This window comes from Pseudonaja textilis, chromosome Z (genome assembly GCF_049901715.1).
Source record: "Pseudonaja textilis isolate UNSWEBS1 chromosome Z, rPseTex1.2, whole genome shotgun sequence".
In the NCBI taxonomy this organism is placed as follows: Eukaryota; Metazoa; Chordata; class Lepidosauria; order Squamata; family Elapidae; genus Pseudonaja; species Pseudonaja textilis.
The window spans coordinates 69,347,547-69,360,046 of NC_142008.1; the positions used below are offsets into that span (position 1 = coordinate 69,347,547).

Here is a 12,500-nt window from a genome sequence, read left to right on the forward strand (position 1 = left end):
AAATTCAGCAATAAAAAGAAAAAGGATTTTCAATAAATTAGAAAAATTGAAATTGGATATAATCTGTTTACAAGTAGTGCGTATCAAAAGACAATATGAGAAAGTATTGGACTATCTTAAGAATGGGGAACTATATAACTCCCTGGCACAACAAAGTAAAGGAGGAATAGCACTATATATAAAAGATACTATAAAAGCTAAACAAATTTATCAAGACAATGATGGGAAGGTGTTAATGGTGGAAATACTGATATTATTAGATATCCAGAGAGTAAAGAAAGTTAAATACCTGGGGATTCAGCTAATGGCTGGATGTGGAACAATTAAAGAAGATAATTATAAATTAAAACAACAAATTAAGATAGATTTGGAAAAATGGGGCAATATGAAGTTATCACTAACAGGAAGAATTACAGCAATTAAGATGAATATACTACCAAAAGTGTTGTATTTGTTTCAAACAATTCCGATAAAACTGGAGAAAAAAATATTTTGAAGATATTAACAAAATGGTATTGAAATATACTAGGGACTAGAAACTATAAATTAACCAGGTCAATGACTACAAAGAGAAGTTGTATAAGATGTTTTATAGGTGGCACTTACCCCCAGCAAGAATAGTTAAGGTCGAAATGTTGGAAATGTAATCGAATACCTAGATCACACTACCATATATGGTAGACCTGCACTGACGTTAAAAAATACTGAACTAGAATACGCATATGGTTAGAAAAAATGATGAAACAGCACAATAGATTTTAAACCAGAGATATTTTTATTGGGAATTCTACCTGAAGGTTATAGCAGAGAGATAACATACTTGATCATTAATGTATTAATAGCAGCTAGAATTGTATTTGCACAAAATTGGAAAAACGAGAAAATTCCGACAGAGGAGGAAACAATTAAAAAAATAATGGAATGTGCAGAAATGAGTAGATTGATAATGGCAATTAGAGAACAGGAGGAAAAAGATTATTATAAGATTTGGAATTTATTCTATGAATGGTTAAACAGAAGACTAAGAAATGGAATCATGTGATAATAGTAGAAGTAATAATATATTATAATTAATTGATTTAATTAAGAATGAATATAATTTAGATACGGATGGAATATATTTTTGAAAGATAATAATTAAAATATTAATTATAACATAATAATTGATTAATGTGAGATAAAATATTAACGAGAATGGTTTTATATATAATATATAAATAAATAAGAAATGTATGATATTACTATCTGCACAGGACATATATACCCAACCGACACACTGTTGAATTGAAAGATGGTTTTATTGGTTTGTCTTTGTTGTAAAAACAAAAAAAAATCTCAGAAAAAGTATTGAAATATATATGGCACGGGAAGAAAGCAAGAATTAATGTTAAAATGTTACTGGATGCAAGAAATAGAGGAGGGTTTGGATTACCTAACTGGGAAATATACTATCAGGCTACAATGTTAACTTGGATGAAAGAATGGATTACATTAAGAAATAGAAGGTTGTTGACATTGGAAGGGCATGATTTGCAACTGGGTATGCATGCATTTTTATAGTACAGGAGAAATAAAATAAATGGATATTTTCAGAGACATGTGGTTAGGAATGCTTTGTTGTTAGGATGGGAAAAAACTAGAGAACAACATTATTTGAAAATTCCAGTCTGGTTATCAACAATGGAAGCCCTTATACACCCAAATATTTGTAAAATGGGAACTACTGCTAGATATAAGGATATATTGAATGAAAAGGGTGAACTCAAAACAAAGCAAGAACTGAATGAACAAGGGGTTGAAATGCATTGGTATTCATATTCACAAATACTATCAAATACAATCAAGATACGAAAAAGATATTAAAGCTAGAGGTATTTATAAGGAATTGACAGAATTGGATAAAATATTAACAGGAACGGAAGATAAATTGATCAAAAAATTGTATTGTTATTTACTAGGTGTTAAATTAGAAGAAGAGCAAGTAAAGGAAATGATGATAGCATGGGCAAAAAACTTTGAGTATACCATAGAATTAGATAAATGGCAGAAGTTATGGAAAAGGAATTATAAATTAACAATATCAACAGCATATAAAGAACATCTATATAAGATGTTTTATAGGTGGCACTTTGCACCAGCAAAATTGGCCAAGATGTTTAAAGATAAATAAGCCAGATGCTTGAAGTGCTACCAGACACCTGGAACATTACCAAATGTGGTGGACTTGTGCAGAAGCTAAAATATATTGGACAAAGATACATACATGGTTGGAAAAAATGATAAAGCAACACATAGATTTGAAATCTGAAATATTTTTATTAGTGATGATGGTACCTGAAGGTTACACTAAAGAAAAAATATATTTAATTATTCATGTATTAACAGCAGCTAAAATTGTATTTACTCAGAACTGGAAAAGTGATAAGATATTAGGAGAGGGTAAAGTGAGGAAATATTTGAATGTGCAGAGATGAATAGATTAATACTGGCAATTAAAGAAAAAGAAGAAATGGAATATTACATGGAATGAGATTTATTTTATCAATGGTTGGAAAGCAAAATAAGTTAAAATAGAGTCGATGAATATATAGAGAAATAAATTAAGATTGTTAAAAATAGATATAAGAAATGATTATAAAGAAAATATGATTATTGTTATATTGGTAAGAAAAGTTTTAATCACAATTGTTAGCACAAGATACATAGCACCAGTCGATACATTGTTGAAATAAAAGATGGAATTACTGTAAATATAAAATATTTTTTTTATTAAAAAAGTATAGACAATATGTTGGGGTAGGAAATCAGATGTATAAATTATAACAGAAAAGCCTATAGAATAGGATGCTAGTAGTCTGAACTTTCTTTCAGTAGAGGTCCTAGAGCTGCTAGCTTTTCATATTCTCAGTGGGTAACACAGGAGTTTCATGAACTATATTGCTTTCTGGCAATTAAAAAGTTTTAAAATGTTTTTGTTGTTTTAAACTAAGAAAATAACTTAAATGATGCTACCACCTATGTAGCATTATCAGATATTTTCATTCTTCTTTACCTGCATTGAAAAATACACCAATTTCCCCAGATATAAATATAATAAAACTTTATTTAAAAATGTAAGATAAATTGTATAATTCCATTTTAAATTAAATATATGTAAATGTAATTCCCTGAGCAGAGAAAAATCCTTCCTATAATCTCGATAAATAAGAGGTAGGATACACATTTCCAAATTAATGTTATACCTCAACTGAAGATTTTTACAGAGAGTAAGAAAATTCTAGAACATAGTCTGAAGTACAAATACAGATGGTAGTTTAAGCACACAACCATTTTTATTTTATACAAAGAAACCAGAATCTTACCAGAACAGTGTAGACAAATAAATTAAGTGAATAAATTCTGGCTGGATTTTTACTTATTTCTAGTGAGATTTCAATATTTAAATTTTCTTCAAATAAAAATTGTATCTATCTCAGTTATTTGAACAACTTCCAGAATCCTGAAATCTAAATTTGACACTACTGGGAATTATCTTAGCCTGGAACATGGTGGTTCTCATGGTTAGGATGCTGGCAGCAATCCTTCATTCAAGATCCATGTGCTGCCATGGGGCAGGGTGAGCTCTCATCCTTCTTCCAGCCACCAACTGGGCACCCCCCAGGCAATGGTGATGTCACCAGTTAATCTTTTCAACCCAGAAGTTCCTCCTTGCTTCCAATATGAGTGCAGTGCGATGCAATCTTAGCATGATGTTTTTCCCAGCCCTGGTTTCCAGACTCTTCCTTCATTTTCCATTCTCTCCATTCCACTGTCTCTCTGGACATCTTCTATCATAAAAAAGAACATTTCTATTAATACATATATTTTGTTAAATTATCTATCTTAATTATTCAATATTACCATGTGTTATTTTTGTGTCAGTCTTTGTGTTCTTTACATGATTTCTTTTATTATAGATACTATATTCATATTTGCAATGTTTTTAACAAATTATATAATTCTAATAACCATTCATAAATTCATATTAATTTATATTTTCTATTATTTATCCCCTTTTTGATTCTTGGTTTTGCCACTATTATATTTAAGGCAAAATTCCTTTCTAGTCTCATTTTAATACAAACAAGATAATATTCATCCTATTTACTTGAGCAAGTTATACAATTCTAATAATAAATAATTACTTTTATTTTATCCTATATTTGACTATATAACTTTTATTATCATCAGATTCTACATGTCATTTCTTTTCTTACGATAAAATATTAATTTTCATGTTTATTACAGTTAGCAATTATACATCTTAAATAATAATACACACATTTATGTGGAATCACAATCTTTTTATTGTCTCTCACTCTCAATAAAGCTTTAATTAATTGCTTCCTAGCTTGTCTCCCATTATCTATCAATTTTTTTACCATTTCTCTTAATCATTCCTCCCTTCTCTGTTATATTCCATTGTCTCATTTTCAAATTATCTACTCTTACCCCTATCTTTCTCCCAAGAAATTCTTCCTGAAATTCCAATCCCTGTTCGATTTCCCTTAAAATACTCTCCTCTAGGTTTATTACATCAATCATTATCATTTTTAATTTTATTTCCTTTTTGTCATTTCTTTTTATTTGTTGTTCCTTCTGTTCTATTTTTCTAGTTACTCTTCCAATTAGCTCCTCCTCTTCCTGGTTCTCCTGTTTTCTTTCTGTTATTTGTGTTTCTATTTCCAAATCTTCTGCCATGCTCTGTATTTTAGTCAAAATGTCCTCAAATCTTCTATTCATAATGTCTTTTATATCCTGAAGTTCCAATGTGATTTCTTTGCAAATTCCACTCATCTTTGTTTTTGTTTATATTCTTTCTTTCTATCCAATTGTCCAACAGTCTTTTGTTCAAACCAAAATCACTTTTCAGACTATAAATCCAACATCCAAGATCCTTAATGTCCCCAAATTAGTCAATCTATTCTTTTAAATAATCCAAGGGTGAAATCTTCATAAATTTCTCCACCAGTTAAATTTTATATTGTAACTTTATTTTGATAATACAATTATCATTATTTATTTTGATAATACAATTTCTTTAATTCTTGTTTTCAATTCTCCTTAAGTCAGGTCTTATCAAAACTTTAGGGATCTGTAGTATCTTCTTTTAACAGCAGATGGCGCCCTTAGATCAGTTTTCACTTTTCTTTTCTTCTTTCTCATCAAACTTTACCAATATTTCAAAAAATAGATATATATTCTTTTTTTGCAAATAGACTACAGCATTTTAAAAATGCCTATCCAAAGCCAAAATCTGTCCAATCACAAAGTCTGATTTTCAATTATCTTTTAAGAACTTTACTATATTCTTCCTTCATTTTACTTTGCTTCCATGTTTCAGTTTTTTAAATTAGGTTTTTAGTACTTTAAAAATTCTATCCAGTATTAGGTCGTTGCCAGTTTAAAAATCCTTATGAGTCCTCTTTTGTGAATATCTTTATCAGGGTTGCACTTAGAACTTCAAAGGTATTCTCACCTGGTTCACAGACCATTCACTGTCTCCTCGCTCCTGCACAGACTTGGGTATTCAGACTATCTCTGTCTTCATGGCAGCCATTTTGGTTGCCACTGCATCTCGTTTTCAGATGAGGGGGATTTCTATGTCAGGGAAGAGCGATGCAGCTCCCCTCTACCTGCCAGTTGACCCCCCTTTATTCACCACCCCTCCAGGGTGGCTATAGCCTCGACTTGGGCCCTCCGATGATCTGAGCTCAGAATGGGACTGCAGAGCTCAAGGTCCTCACTTCCAAAGGTGACGGAAGTACAGCCCTGTTTAAGTGAAAATATAAATAAAATAATAATAATTTGAAGGAATACAAATACAATTCAAATGTATTGCCTCCTAGCCTAGAATTATTTCATCTCACATATATGGACCCATTGTAAATTATATTCATCTGAAAATTGAAAATTAAATAACTCACCCCCATACCAACCCTACTGTCAGTGTGCAACGGCAAGCAATGGCTTTCCTCTTAAAAAAAAAAAAGCTCTGCTTCCAAGGGAAGACCGAAGGAATAAGGCAAATTGAATGGGAGTCTGAGCTCTGTCCCATTGTGAGACTAGACTAAATAATACTGTTCAAGTGAATGAGCAAGTATTAGAAAAATGCCTTCATATCTGTTGTATGAAAGGTAACTAGGCAGTAGAACCGGTGCATTAAAGTGAAAAATGAGCATTAAATCTTATGGGAAAAAGCTGGTGCAGAAATCATCATGAGAATCAACATAAGTTAAGAAAGATATTCAAGCGTATTAAATATTTGCGTACGCTTGTGGGGCAAGTTTTTTTTATATGTAGTTGAATTATTTTTTACAGAACCACATACATACATGTACACGAGCACACACAGAGAACTTTCTGGAAATAATTGTTCATATTGAAAGACACTAATTGAAACAATTAAGAGAAATAATACATTTGTATTGTAGAAGTGCTACCACTCCAACTTCCACATTTGGTTAGATTGAAAGAATTATGTGTTCCATGCTGGAAAAACCTGGTTTTGATTGTAGGAGTGATCCTAGCAGAGATTGCGTAGATTATCAAAGCAGATTAATGGTAAATTTATCCATTAATAGGTCAAAGAAGTAACATTGGAAAGTAGAGTGGTCAGAACCCTGGACAGGTCCCAGAGACCAGGGTTCTTTTTCAGATGAGGGTTTAGTATTCATTGAGTTCTTTTATATTCCCGAGGCCTTATTACAGTTCCCAGATATGAGCAAGTTCTTCAAGTCTATCAATCTTCAAGAAGTCATTTTGGGGCCTAGAGTCTGATCTTCTGGTGTGTTGCTCTAACATCTGTAGTTAGGAAAATCTTTGAAAGGCTTGTGTTGTCCCACCTGAAAACTATCACGGATCCACTGTTAGATCCCATGCAGTTTTGCATACCGAGCAAATAGATCGACAGGTGATGCTGTTAACATGGCTCTGCATTACATCCTACAACACCTTGAATCTCCAAATGCCTATGCAAGGGTCCTCTTTGTAGGCTTCAGTTCAGCATTCAATACCATTATTCCAGACACATTAAACCAACTAGCGGTACATGAACACACTTGTAAGTGGATCATAAGCTACCTAACAGACAGGAAGCAGCAGGTGAAGCTAGGCGGAATCACATCCAATACCTGTATAATCAGCACAGCCCCCCCCCCCCCAAGTCTGTGTACTATCTCTACTTCTCTTCTCCCTATATACCAATGACTGCATCTCAAACGATCCATCTGTTAAAATACTGAAGTTTGCTTATGACACAACAGTGATTGGCCTCATTCGAGACAACAATGAATCTGCATACAGACAGGAGGTTATACAACTTGCCTCGTGGTGTAATTGGAACAATCTGGAACTGAACACACTCAAAACCATAGAAATGGTAGTAGACTTTAGAAGAAACTCTCCAATACTACCACCTCTTACAATACTAGACAACACAGTATCAACGGTAGACACTTTAAAATTTCTAGGTTCTACTATATCACATGACCTAACATGGACACCTAACATCAAAAACATTATCAAAAAAGCAGAACAAAGAATGTTCTTTCTGCACCATCTCAGAAAGCTCAAACTGCCCAAGGAGCTGTTGATCCAGTTCTACAGAGGAATTATTGAGTCTATCATCTGCACCTCTATAACTGTCTGGTTCAGTTCTGCAACCCAACAGGACAGACACAGACGATAATTAGGACTTCAGAAAAAACAATTAATACCCACTGTTGGGTATATGCATACACCAACCAGGTTTGGGTTGAATAAATATGTAAACCTAGGATTAAGTGTCTATGTAGCTTTAAGCAAGAAACTGCAATGTCATTGTGGGTGCGGTTGCAGGCAGTAATATAGGTAGGAAGGGAAACGTAATAGACCCTGCTTCTGGATGCACCTGGTTCTGTTCCTGGTCTGCTGCCTGCTGGAACGTCTATCTGCTTACTCTGGATGGCTACTGTGCCAGATACCATTTCAACTGAACACAAGGACTGTTTGCCTGGTGAGCTGAGGATTCAGCGTTGTCTTTGAGAGAAAGGTATCGGGAGGAGAAGATTTACAAGCAGATAAGGACATTGTATTTACTGTTAATGGACTTGATAACTGGATGGATATACTGGATAATGATATATGGACTGAATGACACTTCTTACTCTCTGTGTGTATTAAATAACTATTTTAAAACTACAAACAGTGTTTTTGTCTCCAGTGTGTGTATACTCTTGGGCCCAGCCTCTCTCTCATTTGCCTGCCTGGCTTGACTGCTGCTGCATACTCTGCTTGGGGGTTTATCCCCAAACACTAACATTGGTTATGGGCCCAGCAGAGTGCACAGTCTAACTAACCAGGATATAGCAGTGAGAGCTGGTGTGAGTTGCACATTACTGTAAATACAAACTGTTTGTTAAATAGTTGTTTATCACAAGAGCAATGGCACAAGTAAATTTGCCAAGTCTGTCCATGATATCCAGACTAGATGGAACAAACTATGTTTCATGGTCAATGAAATGTAGTTTACTTCTACGAAGAGAAGGTTTGTGGAACATAATAACAAACCCACCAGATGTATGTACCACAGTTAAAGATGAACTTACTTTCTGTAAGAGTATTAGATAAACTAGGATATGTAGTTACATTCAAGAATAATAAGTGCATACTGGAAAGAGATGGCAAAAGGGTAACTGCAGCTTTAAATGGAGCATTATATGTCTTACATGATAGTAAGAAAGGGGAGGCACAGACTGTATTTAATAATATCAAGCCTCATGATGAATGTATCCATTTATTGCATAGGCGTTTGGGGCATGTGAATTTTAAAATGCTAAAACGTACAGTAGAGTTATCTGAAGGAATAAGGTTAAAACCCCGTGATAAGTATTTGCGTTGTAATGTCTGTTGTGAAGATAAGAGTAAAATAATGCCTGCAAATAGGCTAAATGGTTTCAAAACTAAAGAACCTTTAGAAGTAGTATTTGCAGACATTATAGGTCCAAGGAAACCCAGTATGGGGGGTGCTCGATATATACTGAGCATTATGGACCATTACTCTAGATATGGGTTTTGCTACCTAATGAAAAGCAAAACTGAAACATATCAACATTTCTTCAACTGGTTAAGGTTTGCTGAAAGAAAAACCAAACGGCAACTGATAACCCTGGTGACAGATAATGGTACGGAATTTGTTAATAGCAAATTCCAGAATAGGTTAAAGGCAGCTGGAATAGTTCATAAGACATCTGCACCATACAGACCACAGCACAATGCATATGTTGAAAGGCGAGGCCAAACTCTGCAGGCAATGACTCGTACTATGCTAACTGATTCTGGGTTACCTGATTCTTTGTGGGGGGAGGCCACAATGTGTGCTAATCATTTATTAAATAATGTTGTTAACTCAACCACTGGTGAAATACCATTCACCATGTGGCATGACAGGAAGCCTGATTTGAGTTACCTGCACACATTTGGTGCACCAGCATGGGTGCATATCCCTACACAACTCAGGCGTAAAGGGCAACACAGAGCTAAACAATTCTTCTTCGTTGGTTACCAAGCTAACCATAGGGCATATAGATTTTGGGAGAAAGGCACATCTAAGGTGTTATGTAGTGCCAATGCCCAATTTCTAGAGCACGTAGGATGGGATAAGTTAGAACAGGATAGCAATAACGAGGTGATTATTGAATCATACAGAAATCCCATTAAGTATCCCTGTAACTTTAAAAATAATGTAAAGGAAGAAGTACAGGAAGAAGTACAGCCCCTAGAGGAAGAAATAGCTGAAGATGAGGAACAGGTAGTAACTCAACCAAGCCCAGTAATACCCAGAAGGACTACATGTATTTCTAGACCGCCTGATAGATACCAGGCTAACACAGTGTGCCAGGAAAATAGAATCCCAAATACTGTGGATGAGATTAAAAGATATCCTTCTAAAGAGAAAGAAAATTGGTATGCAGCTATCAATAAGGAATTGAAATCATTGAAGGATATGAAAGTGTATGAAAACGTGAGATTACCTAGTAATGAAAAACCCATTGGCTGCAAATGGATTTTTAAAATAAAAACAGATAAGGATGAAAACACAATCCATAAGGCAAGGTTAGTAGCCCAAGGCTTTAGACAAAGTGCAAAAGACTATGATGAAGTATTTGCACCTAGTCTGAAAGCAGCAACTTTAAGGGCAGCATTAGTGTGGGCAGCAAGCAAGCAATATATAGTTAACCATTTAGATGTGGAAACTGCTTACTTGCACGCTCCACTAAGACATACTGTGTATATGAAAAGGCCTAATGGATTTAAAGGAGACAATAATAATGAATGTTGGTTGTTAAAGAAGAGCCTCTATGGTCTTAAACAATCGGGCTATGAATGGAACCAGTATATTGTAAAGGAACTGAACAATATAGGGTTTAAAGCTGGTTTAGCCGACCCATGTCTATTTAAGAGAGAAAAGAATGGGAAGATATCATTATTATTGTTGTTTACTGATGATATTGCTTTGATTACTAAAACTAATGATGAAGCAAATGAAATAATATCATCATTAGCCAAGAAAATAAAAATCAAGCAATTAGGGGAGATAAAGAGATATCTAGGTTTGAATATACTGAGAACACAGAAAGGTTTTAAGATATCTCAGGAAGATAAGATATCTAAATTGCTAATAGATTATAAAATGGAACTCTGTAAGCCTGCAAAGACTCCAATGAGTCAGGATATTTGCAAAATGGATACACAAAGTCCCAAATGTGATAAGGAATTATATCAATCTTTGATTGGTAGCTTATCATATATTAGCAATTGGTCAAGGCCAGATATTGCTTTTAGTATTAATCAGCTGGCACGACACAATAACGATCCGCTTCAATGTCACTGGATAGCATTGAAAAGAATCCTAAGATATCTTAAAGGAACATTACACCATGCACTGTATTTAGAACCAAAAGGTGATCTCATATTGAGTGCTTATGCAGATGCTAGTTTTGCAGCAGAAAGAGATACTAGAAAGTCGACTTCAGGAACAGCCATAATGCTGGGTAAGACATTAATAGGCTGGAAGTCTATAAGGCAACAGCATATAAGTTTGTCTACTATGGAGGCAGAATTCTCCTGTTTATCTTTATTGTGTACTGAGTTAATTATGTACAAACAAATGTTGATGGATATGGGTATAACGGTAAATTACCCTATAGTTGTACATGAAGATAATCAGGCAGCAATTCAAATGGTCACTAATATTGCAGTTAAAACGAGAAGTAAACATACAGATTTGAGGTATCTTAATGTAAGACAATCTGTACAGAGTAAATTGATACAGCTGGAGTACTGCATGTCGGAGGACAATGTAGCTGATCATTTTACTAAAGCCCAAGGTGCTATTAAGCATCTAGAGAGTTGTGAAAAATATGGGTTTAGAATATAAAGGCATTACATATTTATGTCACCCAAAAGGGGAGAATGTTGGGTATATGCATACACCAACCAGGTTTGGGTTGAATAAATATGTAAACCTAGGATTAAGTGTCTATGTAGCTTTAAGCAAGAAACTGCAATGTCATTGTGGGTGCGGTTGCAGGCAGTAATATAGGTAGGAAGGGAAACGTAATAGACCCTGCTTCTGGATGCACCTGGTTCTGTTCCTGGTCTGCTGCCTGCTGGAACGTCTATCTGCTTACTCTGGATGGCTACTGTGCCAGATACCATTTCAACTGAACACAAGGACTGTTTGCCTGGTGAGCTGAGGATTCAGCGTTGTCTTTGAGAGAAAGGTATCGGGAGGAGAAGATTTACAAGCAGATAAGGACATTGTATTTACTGTTAATGGACTTGATAACTGGATGGATATACTGGATAATGATATATGGACTGAATGACACTTCTTACTCTCTGTGTGTATTAAATAACTATTTTAAAACTACAAACAGTGTTTTTGTCTCCAGTGTGTGTATACTCTTGGGCCCAGCCTCTCTCTCATTTGCCTGCCTGGCTTGACTGCTGCTGCATACTCTGCTTGGGGGTTTATCCCCAAACACTAACACCCACCTGCCTTCAATTGAGGACCTGTATACTGCACGAGTTAAAAAGAGGGCTGTGAAAATATTTACAGACCCCTCACATCCCAGACATAAACTGTTTCAACTCTTTCCCTCAAAACGACGCTATAGAGCACTGCACACCAGAACAACTAGACACAGCAACAGTTTTTCCCCGAAAGCCATCACTCTGCTAAACAAATAATTCCCTCAACACTGTTCAACTATTTACAAAGTGTACAGTACTATTACTGTTAATCTTCTCACCACTCCTTCTCACCCCTCCCCTCCCATTTGACTGTTTCCTAGTATGATTTGATTGTTGATTGTACCCTATGACTGTCATTAAGTGTTGTACATTATGATTCTTGATTCTTAACAAATGTACTTTTTCTATATATACTGAGAGTATTTACACCAAGACAAATTCCT

General features: G+C 34.7%; 1 protein-coding gene and 1 long non-coding RNA gene across 5 annotated transcripts in view; one reads left to right on the forward strand and one right to left on the reverse strand.

The window, feature by feature from the left end:
• SUGCT (succinyl-CoA:glutarate-CoA transferase) overlaps window positions 1-12,500 on the forward strand; it is a 480,947-nt gene that overhangs the window by 451,655 nt on the left and 16,792 nt on the right. The gene's annotated exons all lie outside the window — the stretch shown is intronic.
• The window catches only part of LOC148124072 (uncharacterized), a 41,917-nt gene continuing 32,139 nt past the window's right edge, over window positions 2,723-12,500 (reverse strand). The window contains exons 2-3 of the long non-coding RNA XR_015740154.1: window positions 5,519-5,811; window positions 2,723-3,827 (exon numbers count right to left, since the gene is read on the reverse strand). This is a non-coding gene — a long non-coding RNA (uncharacterized LOC148124072). The remainder of the gene's footprint in view (window positions 3,828-5,518; window positions 5,812-12,500) is intronic.